The 16,739-nt window shown below is 43.1% G+C and overlaps 1 long non-coding RNA gene across 1 annotated transcript in view; it reads left to right on the forward strand.

Annotated features, from left to right (window-relative positions):
* Positions 1 to 15,480, forward strand: part of LOC137777023 (uncharacterized) — an 87,402-nt gene extending 71,922 nt beyond the window's left edge. The window contains exon 3 of the long non-coding RNA XR_011076381.1: positions 14,994 to 15,480. This is a non-coding gene — a long non-coding RNA (uncharacterized lncRNA). The remainder of the gene's footprint in view (positions 1 to 14,993) is intronic.
* Positions 15,481 to 16,739: the final 1,259 nt, after the last annotated feature.

Consider the following 16,739-nt stretch of genomic DNA (forward strand, 5'->3'; position numbering starts at 1 on the left):
AATGGCTGAGTGGTGTAAGGCAGGATAAGCTTGCTGCTGTCACAAATAACCCCAAACTTCAGTGGCTTCACCCAATGGAAGGCCAATCAGGTGCTCCTCATTGGTGAGATGTCTTCCACCAATGACCACCAAACGATGCTCATTTAGGGACCCAAGTTCCTTCCAGAGCCTTAGCCTCTCCATGTAGCTGGCAAATGATCATCATGGGTAGTTTTTATGGGCCACGTCAGGATGTGCACTTAACACTTCTGTCACATCCCACTGGCCACAACTCTGTCGCGTGACTACACTAACAGCAAAGGATTCTGGGAAATACAGTCTAGCCATCTACCGGAGAGGAAAAGGTGGGGTTTGGGAGGGCAGCTAGTCAGTCTCTGCCCGTGATGGTTAGTTCATTCAATTTATTTATTCAATATTCATTCAATATTCATTTACTCATTCAATATTTCAATATTTATTCATTCAATATTTATTGAACATCTATCTTATGCCAAGCATTTTTGCGTCTCAACTTAATTAAAGTGATGGCTTTGCCCTTTTCATATATGTTTGGAGATCATTTATGAGATAAATATGAAAAATCAATTGCACGTACTGTATTTTCAGCTAAATGGAGTGGTGAGTCTACTCTTTTCGTGTGTTTAGAGATAATTTGTGAGATAAAAATTAAATTAAAATTAATCCCACATACTATAGTGTATTTAAATGACCTTTTCAGAAATAATTACTCATCTTCAGTGGAGGTGCTTAGGGGTAAAGGCCATATCTTAGGTATTATTCCCAAGTACCTAGCACTGAGCTAGGCACATGAATGTTTTCTGGAAAAGAATGTAGAAAAGAAGTTTCTAGAGACAATGACTATATCAGACTGGCACTGGACTAGCGAGTTGGGTTGCCCACTAACAGCCAAGATCTTCACCCACATCACCATCTCATTAGCCCAGGACAGAATCCCAAGACTGAAAGGAAGGATGCTGTTGGCATCCTTTCCCCATCTCCTCTGTTGCCATGGGAACATGTCGTCTGGCAGCCACAGGTCAGGAGAGGCTGGGGACCCTAGACATTCTTCAGGGCCTCCTATCCATGAGCCCTGATAGCCCGTCTTTTACCCAAGGCACAGGTGTTCTTTTACCTGAGGCACAGGTGGTATTTTCTGCTTAATAAGATCTACATGAACTTGCCCGTTGAACTCATCCATGGGCAAATTCCTCCAAAGAGTGGGGTTCAGAGAGTGTCCCAGGAAGGTCCATTCATCTAATGTGCATTGAATATCAATTCAACACTTCCAAATTCTGCGCAGTTCTTCGTGTAAGTTGTTTCTTTGGACATCTACCTTGGGAATGGTTTGCAGGTCTTGGCATATCTGCTCCATGAACCCCAATGACACCACACTGCTTATAATGTTCTAGGATAGTTCTAGGATATTTGTCTCCTCCTATTCATGTTATCCACATAGTTAAGACCAGTTAAGACCCTACTATTAAAAAAAGGTGCCCTTAAACATATATCTTGGGACATTTCCCCATGTCATTAATGTTATTTGTATGGTTTTAATATTTCCAAATAATTTGGTTCTTTATCAAAGATGTTTAAGCAGGGGAGGATGTAATCAGATTAGAAAATTTTTAACTTTAGAATGCTAATTCTGGAGCAGTATGGAGCACAGGGTGATGGGGATAGAGAAGCAGATGAGAGTGGAAAAAAAAAAAAGGCAAGAGGCTGGTGGAATAGTCAGGAAAAGCACACTGGCACTCAGAGAAGCAGCCAAGTGTGCTGGCTGTAGGTGTGAGCCCTGGAATGAGACTGTTTGCATTTATTTGAAGGTTCATGCACTTACTAGCTGTGTGCCTTTAGCCAAGTAACGTCATCTCCCCCAGCCTCAGTCTCCTCGTCTCTAAAATAGGTTCACTGATGGTACTTGCATCACAGAGTTGTTTGAGGGCTCAATGAGATAATTCATGTAAAACACTCTGTGTAATGCTTTATAAATTATAAGTTGTATAATTTTAGAATATTTATAATCTATAATTCATATAAAACTACTCTTAAGTCGTGCCTGGCATATATAAGTGCTCTGTGAGAGTTAGCTGGTATTCTTGTGGCTCTGATAGCAGGACATGAAGATTGTTTGGGAGGAATTAAAATGATTTTGTGTGCCTGGGTGAGTGATGGCGCCTTTGGCCCAGATATGAACGGTTGGGGCCCATTGAGGGAAGGATGGGGAGCCTGGTTTGGGCCTTTTTGACTGCTTATGATCTCCTAGCCCCATGTCCCACACAGTGGGTGAGGGACTTACCTGGTCTCCACAAGTCCAGGAACTGGCTTAGCTGGGCTTGTGGACATAGACAGCCTGAAGACTTTGTCAGGACCAAGGGACACACACCTCTCTGCTATCTCTCTCTTTCGTGTTCCCATTTAAGGAAGATTCCAGGGTCTAGGGTGTCTGATCGTGGGAGACCTGGGACAGAATACGGAAAGGATTCACTGCTACTACCTCTCCCATCCATTTCCACACTGGAAAACGCAAATGGCGTCACATCACCCTCTCCTTAAAAGCCTCTTTTGGTGTCTCACGGCTCTCACGATCTGAGATGAGCCCTTCCCACAGCCACTGCATGTTGCTTTCCCCTGGAAGCAGCCTCTGAGACGGAGTCTAGGGCACAGGATGATTTTTCAGGTGTGCTCTTGGGACCAACACCTGCAGAGAGGAGGGGAAGGAAGCAGGCGCAGGCAGAAGGGGCAGTTGGGCCAGGAGGCAGGCCTGACAACAGACTTGGCCAAACCCCTGGAGGAGTCTGGAGCTAGAGTGGCCCTTCGGTGTTGTTTCACACTGCGCTGGCACGGCTAGATCTTCACGTTCTTTATATTCACATGGACGGCCATTGGGGTGGGTTCCCCTGAGAAGGGATGTGACCTTGGGCTAGGCTGCTGTCTGCTCCTGGGGGAATCCTTGAAGGGGCTGATGGCTGAAGGTCAACTCAAATCCTAACAGAACTCTTGGCAGCTGGGGCAACACGTTTTTCCTTAGAAGGATCTGGAGAGTGTGCCTCTGTGTCCACTTCAGTGGTCTACAAGGCCCGGCACGATACGGGCTAAAGACCACCCCAGTCTTTTCTCACTTAACTGCTCTTCCAGTCTCTGTGCTCTAGCCACACTGACCTCTTCTCTTTGCCCCGAGTGCCACATACTGTTTTGTGCCTCGGGCCTTCACACATTCTCTACCTGAAATGCTCTTTCTACCTGTTTTTATCCGACCAACATCTAACTTGTGCTATCAATCTCAATTCAAATGGCTCTTTCTCCTGGAAGCCCTCCTTGAAACCCTGATACATTCAGGATCCCCTGTTTTGTACCAGCAGTACCCTATGGGCTGTCCCTTCACCAGTCACAATTGCAGATTTATTCGTGTGAGACTTTGTTTGCTCTCCTCCTTATCAACTGAAAGCTCCATGAGAAACAGGATCTGGGTGAGCTTGGGTTCCCCATGGCGTCCACCTGGCCCATAGGGACACTCAAGAATGATCAGTTTCCTCTTCTCTGTTCCCACTGGGCTATAGAAGACCTCCTTTTATGACACCTTTTAAATTTTGACCAAAAAAAAAAATGCATTCACAAGTTCTGATATTTACAATTTCCCAGTATGAGGACACCAAACTGGGGGACAGGTTCCATTACTTACCCTTTCAGCCACAAGCTGAAATATATTTTAAAAAATGGCTTTGGAAAAAGGCAAACCTGACCTCAAATCTTCATTGTGTCACTTGCTAGCTGTGCGACCTTGGGCAAGCCACTTCATCTCTCTGAGCCTCTCAGCTTTCTCTTTTGAAAACTGCTCCCTATTCCTTAGGATAAAATGGGATGTTGTACAGAGCCCAGCATAATACCTGGCACACAGTAAGTACTTGATGAATACTGCTTGCTCCTCTCTTCTCAGATGCAGATTAGATTCTTGCCACATTGCTGTCTGTCAAGAACAGCAGTGAGGGACAAACCTCAGACAAAGACAGTGGCTTAATCGTCTCACCCTCCTGGTTGCTGACGTCACTGGGGCCAAGGCTTGTTTGCCTTGGAAGATGTGCTGATGGCTCCCAAGGTGGTCTGTTTACCTGGTGGCCTTTGAGGGCTGGGGCAAGGGATCGGGAGACCCAGAGGCTCCTGGTCAGGTCAAAGGGGCTTGCTAGACAAGCTGGGACAGAAGCCTGGTGCTGCATTGATCCAAAGTGGAGTACTGGTTAATCCCTGTTGCTTTTGGAAAGATGGCTCCATGTGCCACTTACGGAGACCGGGGGGACCTTTTAATTCCTTGATGATGGCTTGGGCATTGAAACACTCTGGGCAGGAGGAACTATATTCATGAAGGTGGTGGTTTTAGGTGGGGATGTTCCAGGCCCAAAGGGTTCCTGGCATGGCATCCCTCTTTTCCAGATGTTGGTACTTGGACTTGACGTGACACATTTGGCCCTGATAGGTATGTAACCTCTTCCTTCCCAAGGAGCTTATTAAAAGGAGGGAATTCTTTAATAACCTATGGAGTATTTTGCTAAGTAGTCATCTTTATAATTTGTTAATCATGTAAATTTGGCTGTTGCTAATCATCCATCCATCCACCCTTTTACTTATTTACTTACTAATGCATGCACTTTATTTACCTATCGTCCATTGATTTATTCATTTACTTTCCCATTCATGCATCCAGTCATTCATCCATTCCTCCATGTTTTTATGTATCTGTCCACCTCCCCATCTATCCATCTACCTCTCTGTCCATGCATCCAGCCAGCTATGCATTTATCCATCCATCCATCCAACCATCCATCCATCCATCCATCCATCCATCCATCCATCCATCCATCCATTCATCCACCCATCCATGCATCCATCCATCCATCCCCTCACCTACCCATCTGTGTCTCCAACCACCCAACATCTATTCAGCCATTCGCTCATCTTTTCCTCTGTTCTTTAACTAATTATTCCTCCATGGACTTTTACTGAGTACTCACTCTGTCCCTAGTCCTATTCTAGGCACTGGAAAGATAGGACCTTGGCTTCTCAGAAGCACATGGTGTCCTGGCAAAAACCAGCATATCACTAGATAATTACCACCCAGGAAGACAAGTGGAAATTAGGTTTCTTAAAGTTGGGTGTAGCTTTATGCCAAGTAAATATCAGTGAAGTCCCAACTCCTTGAGTGTCCTAGGACAAGTTCCTTTACTTTTAAGGCGAGATGGACAGAGTATGTGTAACTGAGGAAAAAGGCCAAGTTCACTTTTCACTTTTCAAAATCTTTAGCCTCTTTTGCAATATCTGTCAAGTTTTCAACTAATTTCCTTTTCTAGCAATCTCACTTCTAGAAATCGGCTTGGACACAACCCAAACACCCAACTACAGGGAACTGTTTAAATACATTTTGGTACATCTGAACAATAAGGCAGTGTGCAGTGTTTGAAATGCAAAAGGTAGAAGTTTATGGGCTGATAGGAAAAAGAGTTCAAGATGTATTTTTAAATATAGAAAATTAAACTGCAGAACAGTGTGTCTAGAAGAATCGCTCTGTGAGGGGGATGTGAGATCACACAGATGTGATCACCTCTCTCTCCTATTTATCACAGATCCTTCTTTCGTTTTGGGCTGCAAAGAGAAACTTTCTAGAAGAACCAGAATCTGTTTTTCCACATCACTTCATCCCCCAAACCTAGAAGAGTGTCTGATCCATAGTAGGCATTCAATAAATATTTATTGAATGAGTACATGGACGCATAATAAAACAGCAAACTGTCGCTATTGACTCTGGGGTGCGGAACTAAAGGTTTTGTTCGGGACTTTTGTCTTTTCTTTTATTACATAGAATACATGAATGTTTTACTGCGAAACTTTTAAAATTTAAACACAAAGTAAAAAAAAAAAAATCCCTCAACGCGGTCAGCCTTCCTGGTCTCCAGGAAGGGATCAGACAGTTGGGGTGACGCGTCTCCGTTTATCCAAACTGTTTTTCATGTCCAATTAGGGAAGGGAGGCTTCTGCGTTTCAAACCTCCACTGTCCCATGAGGGAAAAGCCAGACCTATGGGCGGAAACAATCAGCCGTTTGCGTGTGTGTGTGTGTGTGTGTGTGTGTGTGTGTGTGTGTGTTCTGGCCCAGGCACTGAGGCCCATTAACCCTGGACACCCTTTCTGGGGTAGGAGCTGACGTTGGGGAGCTGTTGACAGTCCCTCCATGTGACCTCTTGCACAATGCCAGGGGCAGCTCAGCAGCTTAGAAAAAGGCAGAAAACAAACAAAAAAGTCGGCTGAGTCTGTCTGTTCTGAAGAAACTCAAAGAGGTGTTTGACAGTCAGTAAATGCCAGCTTGGCTGTTGTTTTTAATCTCTAATATGGGAGGTGGGAGGCCAGGGCGGGGGGAGGGCAATAAAGGGAGAAATGCGGAGAATGAAGGACACGGATGGGGTGGGCGTGGGGAGCTCCTTCCAAGGCTGCAGGCGAACCAGGTTGAGTGGACTGAATAGGGGACCTTGGAGGGGACTGATTTGGGACCTGCCCTTGACCTCTTAGGTGTTACCAAATGTGTTTCAATCCTTTATTCATTCACTTAGGTATTGATTCATTTATGTTCTCCTTTTTCCCTTTCTCCCTCCCCATCCTTCCTTCCTTTCCCCTCTTTACAGCCATTTATTGAGTTCCTCCCATGTGCCAAGCACTGTTCTGGGTGCTGAGGACTATGGTGGTAAATAAGTCAAGGAAAGACCTTGCTCTCGTGATGCTTCCTTTCAAGTTGCGGAGACATGAAACAAACAAGTGTGTCAAGTAGCTGTCAAGACTAAGATGGGCCGTCGAGTCGGGTAGGGACAAGGGGATTGAGGGGGCTCTTTCTGACAAGGTGGTCAGGGAAGGCCTTTTCTGTGGACATTGGAAGAGAGACCTGGATGAAGGGAAGGAGAGAAACATGCAATTAACTGGGGGAAGAACATTCTAGACAGACTGGAGAGAAAGGTCCCAGAGGAGATGACTGTCTGGAGTATTTGAGGAACAGCAAGTTGGTGGCACGGTTGGGGCAGAGAGAGCAAGATGGAGGTGGGAGCTGATGAGGTCAAGGAGCGGCTGAAGACAGATCATGCAGAGACTGGCCAGTCATGGCATGAGTCTCATTGTAATATGACGGCAGGTTGTTCGAGGGTTTAAGCAGGACAAGGGTATGATGTGGTTGACGTCTTGGCAGGATAGATGTGCTTCTCAGAGAGGCTTCATCAGGGCTGGAAGCAGAGCACAGACGATGTTGTGGAGTGAAGGTGGGGTCCGGGGTGCAGTGTTCCAAGTGCATGGCTTGAGACTAATCATGGTGGATCTTAGGCTGCATCAGAATGAGAATGGGATTGGTGGTCCATGAGCATTGGGACCACCATGGACGTTCAGGTGGAGACCTGAATTAGGGTCCTCTTTTCACCTCCAGGGTCCAAGTTCCTCCAAAGCCTTGTAGGCAGCTAGACTGGAGATGTTAGAATCATACTTGCCTTTAAGCCCTGCCCGTCTCTTAGTCAATCTGATCCACAGCCTACTCATTTGTAAAATGTGTCAAATAGGACCTAAGTCTCAGGGTGGTTGTAAATGTTAGAGGAGAAACTATGGCTAATGTGCTTAGTGCAGTTCATTCCCATAATAAGTTCTCAGTACACAACATGTTTCCCTTGGTAACAAAACAGGACGATCAGTTACTCACGATCTAATGTACTTCATAAAAAATTACCTTCAAGTAGAACGGTGCACCTGGGTTTGTCATGGCTACCTTCTACACCTCTTTCTTTTGAGTTGCGTGAATTGCTTGAAAATTGGGCTACCTGTGAGAGGTATTGGGATGCTCTCGATGCATCGATTCAGGGGTTGGAGGGAATCATTTGAGAGTCATGTGGCCAGTTCTTTGAATGCAACAAGACAATATATCCCAATCAATTTGTGGGAAATTGGAGGAAAAAAGCCACCACTATCAAAACACTACCACCACCACCACCAAGAGAAGCAACACCATAGACGCCAGCAGCAGTGGCCACAACACCATCACTAAACCATCACCACCATCACTAACATCACCATTATCACGACCACCACAACTGCACCATCACTACCATCACCATCACCACCACCACCACCAGTGCCGTCAGCACTTTGGCCAACACACTCAACATCACCATCACCCCCGTTAAAAAACAATGCCAACAAAGTTCACAACAAAGAAAAGCAGAAAACCTTGCTTTTCTGTCTCTGAAGATAAATCTAAATCAGACACAAGGCACTGGGTAGGGAAACAAGGAGAGGCAATAAGCGGTCTCTGTCCTCAAGGGTCTCCTGCCAGGGCTTAAAGGCAAGTAAGTTTGATTCCAACATCCCCAGTCTAGTTTCCTACAAGTCTTCGGAGGAACCTGGACCCTGGAGGTGAAAGATGACCCTAATTCAGGCCTCCACCTGAACATCCATGGTGGTCCCAAGTGCATAAAGCTAAAACAGAGGCTCTGATGGGGCAAAGTACTAGTAGTGTCCAAATGGAGAGACAACACACATCTGATTGGGGATGGGGATCAATGAAAGTGGTCCATTTAGATAAGAGGAGGTAGACTTTGAGAAGGACACTACGTGTGTGTCAAATTTCCCCTTGGGAAGGAATGGCAAATAGGATGTTCCAAATCCATCTCCTCTGCCAATGGTGGACATCCATAATCCACCACAGAAGATTCTAGCTGAGCCTGAAGGTGGCCCTAGATCCCTAGAATCCACTTCAACATAGGGGTACTGGCAACCCAACCAGCTACAACTAACTGGAATTGGTTCTCAAGATACACCCTATTTGCCTGCCCCAAATGAGAAGGCAAGTACCTTAGGACAGGCACCTGTCTTGTTAAGTGTTATATCTCCATGGCTGGGCCGTGGGCCTGCCGCAGGGGTGGCTTTGAGTGTCATTGAATGAATGGATGAGTGAACGCAAAGGTCAGCATAGACAGAAGAATCCCGGAATTGGGAAATTGCAGTGTGTGTGCTGGGAATGGCATGTAGGTTGTGAAAATGAGTGAAGAGGGAGAAAAGATCCTATTCTGGACACACTTGAACGCGATCACTGAAGACTTCTGAGAAGGAAAATGGCGTGATGCGAGTTGTTCATATAACCTGGATGGAGGGAACATGACAGGCCAGTGACAGGTGGTGAAAGTAGTCTAGAGATGGTAATAATAATTGCTAATTTTGGAGGTGTCTTACTGTGTTCGATGCTGATTTTTTTTATTATCCTCTAAGCAATCATCTAGGTGCTATTATTATTGCTGTTTTACAGATAAGAAAACTGAGGCATGAAGAAAAGTAACTCACCCAGAGTCAAGCATACAGGAACTGGTAGTGAGCAGCTGAATGGGTTAAATCTATTTCTGAATGAAATTGGGAAAATATTCCTGTCCCACAATGGTTTAGCTAAATTTTCTTTATTTCCAGCTAGAACCAAAGATTCATTGCCTTCCTTCTGTAGCAGTGGGGGGCAAGAAACTCATCTTTTATGAGGCTGATGGCAGCTGTTCTTCCCCCGACTCAGCTGTCCTTTCCTGAAATAGGATAGGGCAAGAATTCAAGGTTTTCACAGATAACAGGGGAATAGCCCTGGGGTTGGAGATCTGAGTTTGAATCCCAGCCATCACTCTCTGTCTGGGTAACCATGGCAACCAACATCAACACTCAATTTCAGTTCCTCATTTGTAAATGAGGAACTCCACTCTTGGTTCATATGATCATGATGAAAATTGGGGCGTTGTCTGCATGCATGAAAACACTGTCCAATGTGCACATATAGAGGGCTGGCAGTATATCTGTCCTTTGTGACAGGTGCCATATTCATAATAACACAGTTATTTCTCTAATTATTATCATCATTTAATATTTGGCTTGTGAACTCACTTGATAAATCGTTGATGTGGAGACTTCCGATGCACACTTCCAATCCCCTTGCCTCACCTGTCTTTGATTTCAGCCATTATCTGGTGTCCCATTCTATACAAGGTCTGACCATATTTCATGCAGGTGCAATACACAGGGCTTCACCTCAGGCCTGCTCTGTGTACCTCTCATTTCTGGCCCCAGGTCTTTTCTTCAGGTGTCAAAATATGGGACACAGCAAAGAACTAACTCATCTTCCTGGAAATGGCAGAAGTTGAAGGCCTGTTTGTGCAGTCCTTGATCATTGGAGGATGCAAGCTCGAGAGAAAGCCTCCTTTTTCCTCCTCAGAGACAGACCAGCCCGAGGCCCATATCATGCGGCTTCTCAGAAAGTCCTGTAGCCTCACGGTGGTCCACTCGATGGTGACACATTCTTGTATTGGCTCTCTTTCCTTCCCCGTTTCATTCCTCCATCCCTTACTTGCTCCCTGGGACCACACTTGGCCATCAAAGTACCAGTGCATACATCTTTGTCTCAGCCTGCTTTCTGGAGAGCTCAGGCTTAAATAGTGTTGAATCTAGAATTTGAAACTCTGATTATTCCCCTGGCCACTCATGCTTGTATGTCCCCACTAAAAGACTTAGCACAGTGTCTGAGACATAATAATAGGTGCACAATACATTCTTAGTGAATGCATGAATAAATTAATGAGATGCTTGTATCTCAAGAACATAGTACAAGACAAACTGGGTCTATGGACCTAGGTAGCAAAGTACAGTGTTTACAGGTGAAGATTTTGGAACTGATCAGCAAGATTCAGACATCAGCTCTGCCATGTATAGCTGTGGTACCTCACCTAAGTTACGCGGCCTCTCTGTTCCTTGGTTTCCTTGTTTGCAAAATGGATAAAATAGTATGCCACACATAAAAGGATGCAGTGACCTCCTCTATGTAAAGTACTTGGCACATAGTCATAAATTGATCAATGAAGTTATTACTCTTAGCAATTGTAGGAGTGCAAATATCACATGAGAAAGAATATATTAAAAAGATGTAGGATTGGATTCAAAAGTCACACAGATGTACATCATTGAATGTTGCACGCCCCCACCCCACCAGGCCTTTTAACTTTCTTGCTACAGGGATAATAACTCCTGATCCTTCTATATCTTATGTGATGATTTTGAGAGTACTTTACAAAGTATAAACAGTTCTAGAAATGGAAGGGACATTTTTTCCCCTCTGTGATATTGGTGGTGAATGGGACCGTCCAGAAAGCATGTCGGACGGCTGAAGAAAGTCCTCCACTTTGGGAAGATGGAAATTCATCCATCATTTCCGAAAGGTGATCTCCCTAGCTGACCACAGTGTGATCGCCCATTGAGATGTAAATCCCCCAGACATGTGAAGGGAAACCAGGTTCCTGAAGTCCTGAAAGGTGAAACTGGGGCCATATTTCACATGTGGCTTAAGCCCATTATTGCTGATGAAAACAGGGTTTTTAAAGGACATGCTTCTTTCACCCTTCAACCTTGTTCAGTGGACCTTTAGCCAAGATCTGGAGTGTTGTCAGCAGCCAAAGAATTCCTGGTATTTCCCATGATGTTACTGGGCTGAAACATAGGAGGGCTTTCTTCTGCAGAGTAGAGGTGATTATGCGCCTTTTTTGATAGCATATTATCAACTTAGTTTGTGCAAAACACCCCCTCACTTCATGGTATTGTATTGTATTGCATTGTATTTTATTGTACTGGATGCATTGTATTTTCCGTCTTCATTCCAATCCCCATTTTTTGTCTCCCTCTCCCACTGAAGGCATCTAAAGGCATTCACTTTCATATGTCTAAAATACATCCTTAAATATTTTTCCTTTAAAAACATATAGTGAGTTTTTGCATCTACTTACTTTACATAAAATCGGTAAGGTACCAATTTCATTTTGTTGCTTAATTTGTTTATTCAACATTATGTTTTAAAAACTCTCCTGTTGCTATATGAATATATTAAAATGTATACATATATTTTATATTTTTATTTGTTTCTAATTAATGCATAGTGTGCACTCCCCACATTTTCTCTATCATTCCCCTAGAGCTGGACACCTAGGTTATTTCCAATTCCTCTCCACTGCAACCTACACTATAAAGGTATGTGTAAGATTTTTCCTGGAGGTAGATTCTTGGATCCTAAGATATATCTTACTTAAATCAGGATAGATTCTATTCAAGTCATGTTGAAACAAAGATGCCAAAGCCACTTGGTTGTCAACTTTGTCCAAGCCCCTTGGTTTCTATGGGTATATATTTCCTTCATTTGTATAAAGAGGGGATTTGGATGAGAAAATCTCTAAGGGCTCTCCTGGCATTTAGATTCCACTACTAACTTCCAAGCCAGCTGTGTTTATCAAACAAATGGAAGAAAAGTTGGACAAAATATGGTAGTCCATCATCCAAATATTTGGAAGTAGCCAGATGTTCAGCATCTTGTAGACTCTACCTAGGAGGCTTTTGTCAGTGTTCTTAGGTGGCTATCATAGGGGTATTTGTATTCTTTTAGGTTCCTAAGATTTCTCTTTCTCTCAGAGAGTCAGGCTCTCAAGAGTATGTGGTCCCTTAGGAATTTGGGCTTCAACTCTGTTCAACTTAGGGTTCGCATCTATCTCTATCTATCTATCTATCTATCTATCTATCTATCTATCTATCTATCATCCTATCTGTTATTTATGGGGGGGATTCAATATTTATGAGATTAACGAGAACAGTGATTCTAAAATCAAATAACATGGTTCAGACAGATGTGGGTTCAAATGACTAGCTGTTTGCCCTTGGACCAGAAACTGCTTCTTGTCACCTCAGTTTCCTTATCTACATATATTACAAAAATAAAGATGATAATGCTAACTTCATTGGCTTATCGTGAAGACCAAATGACACCATGGGGAGTAAGAACTTAGCTAGAGACCTGGCACAGAGTAAACTCTGTGGTAGTTTACCAAGAAAAGGGAGGGGGAGCCACAAATATTTTGACACTCTTCCCATGGGGAAATGAAGTCTAAGACCCTTCCAATTGAATCTGGGTGGGCTTGTGGCTGCTTTGACCCATAGAGTATGGCAGAAGTGACACTATGTGACTTCTGGGGCTACATCATAAAAGGCAAGGCAACTGGTGCTTTCTTCACTGGAACACTAGCCACTGGGAAAGCAGTCTAACTACACTGAGGCCACCATATTGGGTCAGGCGCTGGTAGGCACTGCAGATAACAGTTGTGTCTTAACCCAGCCTTCCAGCCATCCCTGCCAAGGCACTAGACACTTAGAAGCAGATTTTGTAGTCCCAGCTGTTCAAGTCTTCCCAGTTGACTCTAGACAGTGAAGCAGAGACCGGCCACCTCCTCTGTGCCCTGTCCGGATTCTTGACTCACAGAATATATGAGCATAATAAGGTGATTATTGTTTTGTGCCATGATGTTTGAGGTAGATTGTTCAGCAGTAAAAATAACTAGAATGCCCTGAACTATTTGTATTATTATACTCCTTCAAGGCAACACTCAAATATTATGTCTTCTAAGAAGACATATTATTTTTTAAGCTTTGTTGAAGTATAACTGACTAATAAAATTGTAAGATATTTAAACCGTAGAACGTGATGATTTGATATACGTATACATTGTGAAAGGATTTCCCCCATTGGGTTAACTAACATATCTATCACCTCACATATTTATCTTTCCTCTTTTGTGTGTGTGTGTGTTTGTGAGAACATTTAAGTTCTGCTCTCTTAGCAAATTCAATTATTTGATATAGTGTTACCAACTCTAGTCACCATTTTATACATTAGATCCTCGGAACTTATTCATCTTATAACTGAAAGTTTGTACCTTTTTACCAGCATCTCCCTACTTCCCCCACCCCCCAGCCCCTTGCAACCACTTTTCTACTCTCTGTTTCTAGTTTGACTTTTTTTTTTTTTTTAAGATTCCATATATAAGTGATACCATGCAGTATTTGTCTTTTTCTTTCTGGCTTATTTCACTTAGCATAATGCCCTCCAGGTTCATCCATGTTCTTACAAATGACAAGACTTCCTTCTTTTTTTAAGGCTGAATAATATTACATTACATATATATATGTATTATATATATATTACATTATATATAATATTACGTTATATATATCACATTTTCTTGATCTACTCATCTGGCAATGGGCACTTAGGTTGTTTCCATCCCTTAGATATTATGAATAATGCTGCAATGAACCTGGGAATGTTGCTATTTAAGATAATGGTTTTGTTGGGAAAACATAGTCTAACACTGATCGTATCTAACAGTTATCCTGTGTTTACTATGTGCCTGGTATGTGTCAGGTGCTTCACAGGTATATATTCATTTAATCCTCACAACTACGCTGTGAAGTAGGTATTATTTTATTTATCTTTTGGAGATGAAGAGACAGAAGCTTAAATAATTTCCCCAAGGTCATGTAGCTAACAAGTCGTTAGACTTGAATATGAACGCTGGTCTTTCTAACTCACATAATGAGTGATCATGAAATAATCACTCTGGACATTTTAATTACAGAGACGGCACTCATTTCTGGTTCTTGTGAGGACGTTGACCATGACACTTGATCAGAGTGGCTATACTGGCCTTTCCTATTTCCCATTTGAAAACTAACCATGTTTTGCCAGAGAAACAATCTGATATCAACTCTTCCGGAGGAGGGAAGCTTCTAAGAGAAATTCAAGAGAAAGGGAGCTTTAAGCTTCCCTCTCTGGGAGGGAAACTTCTTTGTAAAGGGATAATGCAAAGGCTGACATTTTCTAAAATGATGGGAGCCCCCAAGAACTGATGGAGCTCCCCTCAGATCTGAGGACATCAGATGCTTTGGTCCCAGCAGGTCCGGAAATGGATGGAAGGCCCTTTAGTCCTCTTTGCCTGTCCCACCTCCCACATGAAATCCATAACTTAAGTGACTCTTACCATAAAGCCACTAATAAAAACATCTCCACTGGCTCTATTTACCCAGCTGTGTATCTCAGGATCTGCCGCTGACATTTTTAATACTCTCTCATGTCTCTGTCTTCCACAGGATTCATTTGAAGCAGCCCACAGGGAAGGGTGTCGCTGAGGAAACAAAACCCAGACCCCCCAGGCCTCTGGCTGAGGGGTGGGAGCATGCTGGGAAAACACTTCCACCTGAGAAGCACAAAGGACCCCAGGAGTAGAGGAAGCTGGCCTGAGGCCAACCGGAGGTATCAGAGTGGCTGGGCCCAAAGAGGGAGGTCTGATGGTGGGGCTTCAGAGCACTTACCCTCCCCATGCGAAGGCAAACAGTGCCCCCAGCTGCGGCTGTAAGGAGGGCGTTGCCCGTTAAGTCAGATGGCAGCAGAGATGGGGGCCTTCTGATTTTTTAAAACCTTTTTCTGAATTATAGGATATCTATAGAAAAAAAAATCCACAAAACTTAAACAAACAGCTCAATGAAATCACAGGGTAAACACCCATCCAACCACACCCAGGCCAAGAAACAGAACATTGCCAGGCCCCCAAGCCATCTCCCTTCTGTGCCCTTCCAGTCGCCATACTTTATCCCTTCTCCCAAAGTGATCTCTATCTTGACTTTTAACACCAAAGATGAGTTTGACTGTTTCTGGACTTTATATAAATGAAACTACTCTCTTGTAGCTGGTTTCTTTTACTTGAAACTGTGTGAGAGCTTCATTTCTGCTGTCTGTGAAGCTGTTTGTTTATTGTTGAGTATTATTCCATTGTAGGATTATATCATGATTTATTGATTGATTCTACTGTTGATGGACATTTAGGTTTGGAGTTAGTGTCACCATGAATATTCTTCTCCCTGTCTCTTGGTGCATTCATTCCTGTTAGCTACATACCTAAGACTGGAATTGCTAGAAACTATAAAATTCCTAGGAGAAAACATAGGGGAAAAGCTTCTTAATATTGGTCTTGGCAATGCTTTCTTGGACATAATGCCAAAAGCACAGGCCAACAAAAGGAAAAATAGACAAGTGGGATTGGATTAAACTAAAAAGCTTCTCACACAGCAAAGGAAACTATCAAAAAAAATTAAAGGCAGCCTACATAATGGAAGAAAATATTTGCAAACCATATATCTGATAAAGGGTTAATAGACACAATATATGAGAAACTCCTACAACTCAATAGCAATAAAACAAATAATTTTTGAAATGGGCCAAGGAAATGAAAAGATATTTCTCCAAAGAAGACATGTAAATGGCCAACAGGTACGTGAAAATGTGCTCAACATCACTAATCATCAGGGAAATGCAAATCAAAACTACAAAGAGATATCATCTCACACCTGTCAGCGTGGCTATTATCAAAAAAAGAAGAAGATAACAAGTGTTAGTGAGGATATGGAGAAAAGGGAACCCTTGTACATTGTTAGCAGGAAAGTAAACTGGTGCAGACACTATGGAAAACAGTACGGAGGTTCCTCAAAAAATTAATCATAGAGCTACAATATGATCCAGCAATCTCACTTCTGGGAATATAACCAAAGAAACTGAAATCAGGATCTCCCAGGGCTATCTGCATTTCAATGTTCCTTACAGCATCATTCACAATAGCCAAGATGGGGAAGCAACTTAAATGTCCATTGATGGATGAATAGATAAAGAAATTGCGGTATTTACACACAATGGAATATTATTCAGCCTTTAAAAAGAAGGAAATACTATCATTTGTGACAACATGGGTGAACCTTGAGGATATTATGCTAAGTGAAATAAGCCAGACACAGAAGAACAAATACTACATTACTTACATCAGCAATCTAAAATAGTCAAATTTA

Source organism: Eschrichtius robustus, chromosome 14, assembly GCF_028021215.1.
Source record: "Eschrichtius robustus isolate mEscRob2 chromosome 14, mEscRob2.pri, whole genome shotgun sequence".
In the NCBI taxonomy this organism is placed as follows: Eukaryota; Metazoa; Chordata; class Mammalia; order Artiodactyla; family Eschrichtiidae; genus Eschrichtius; species Eschrichtius robustus.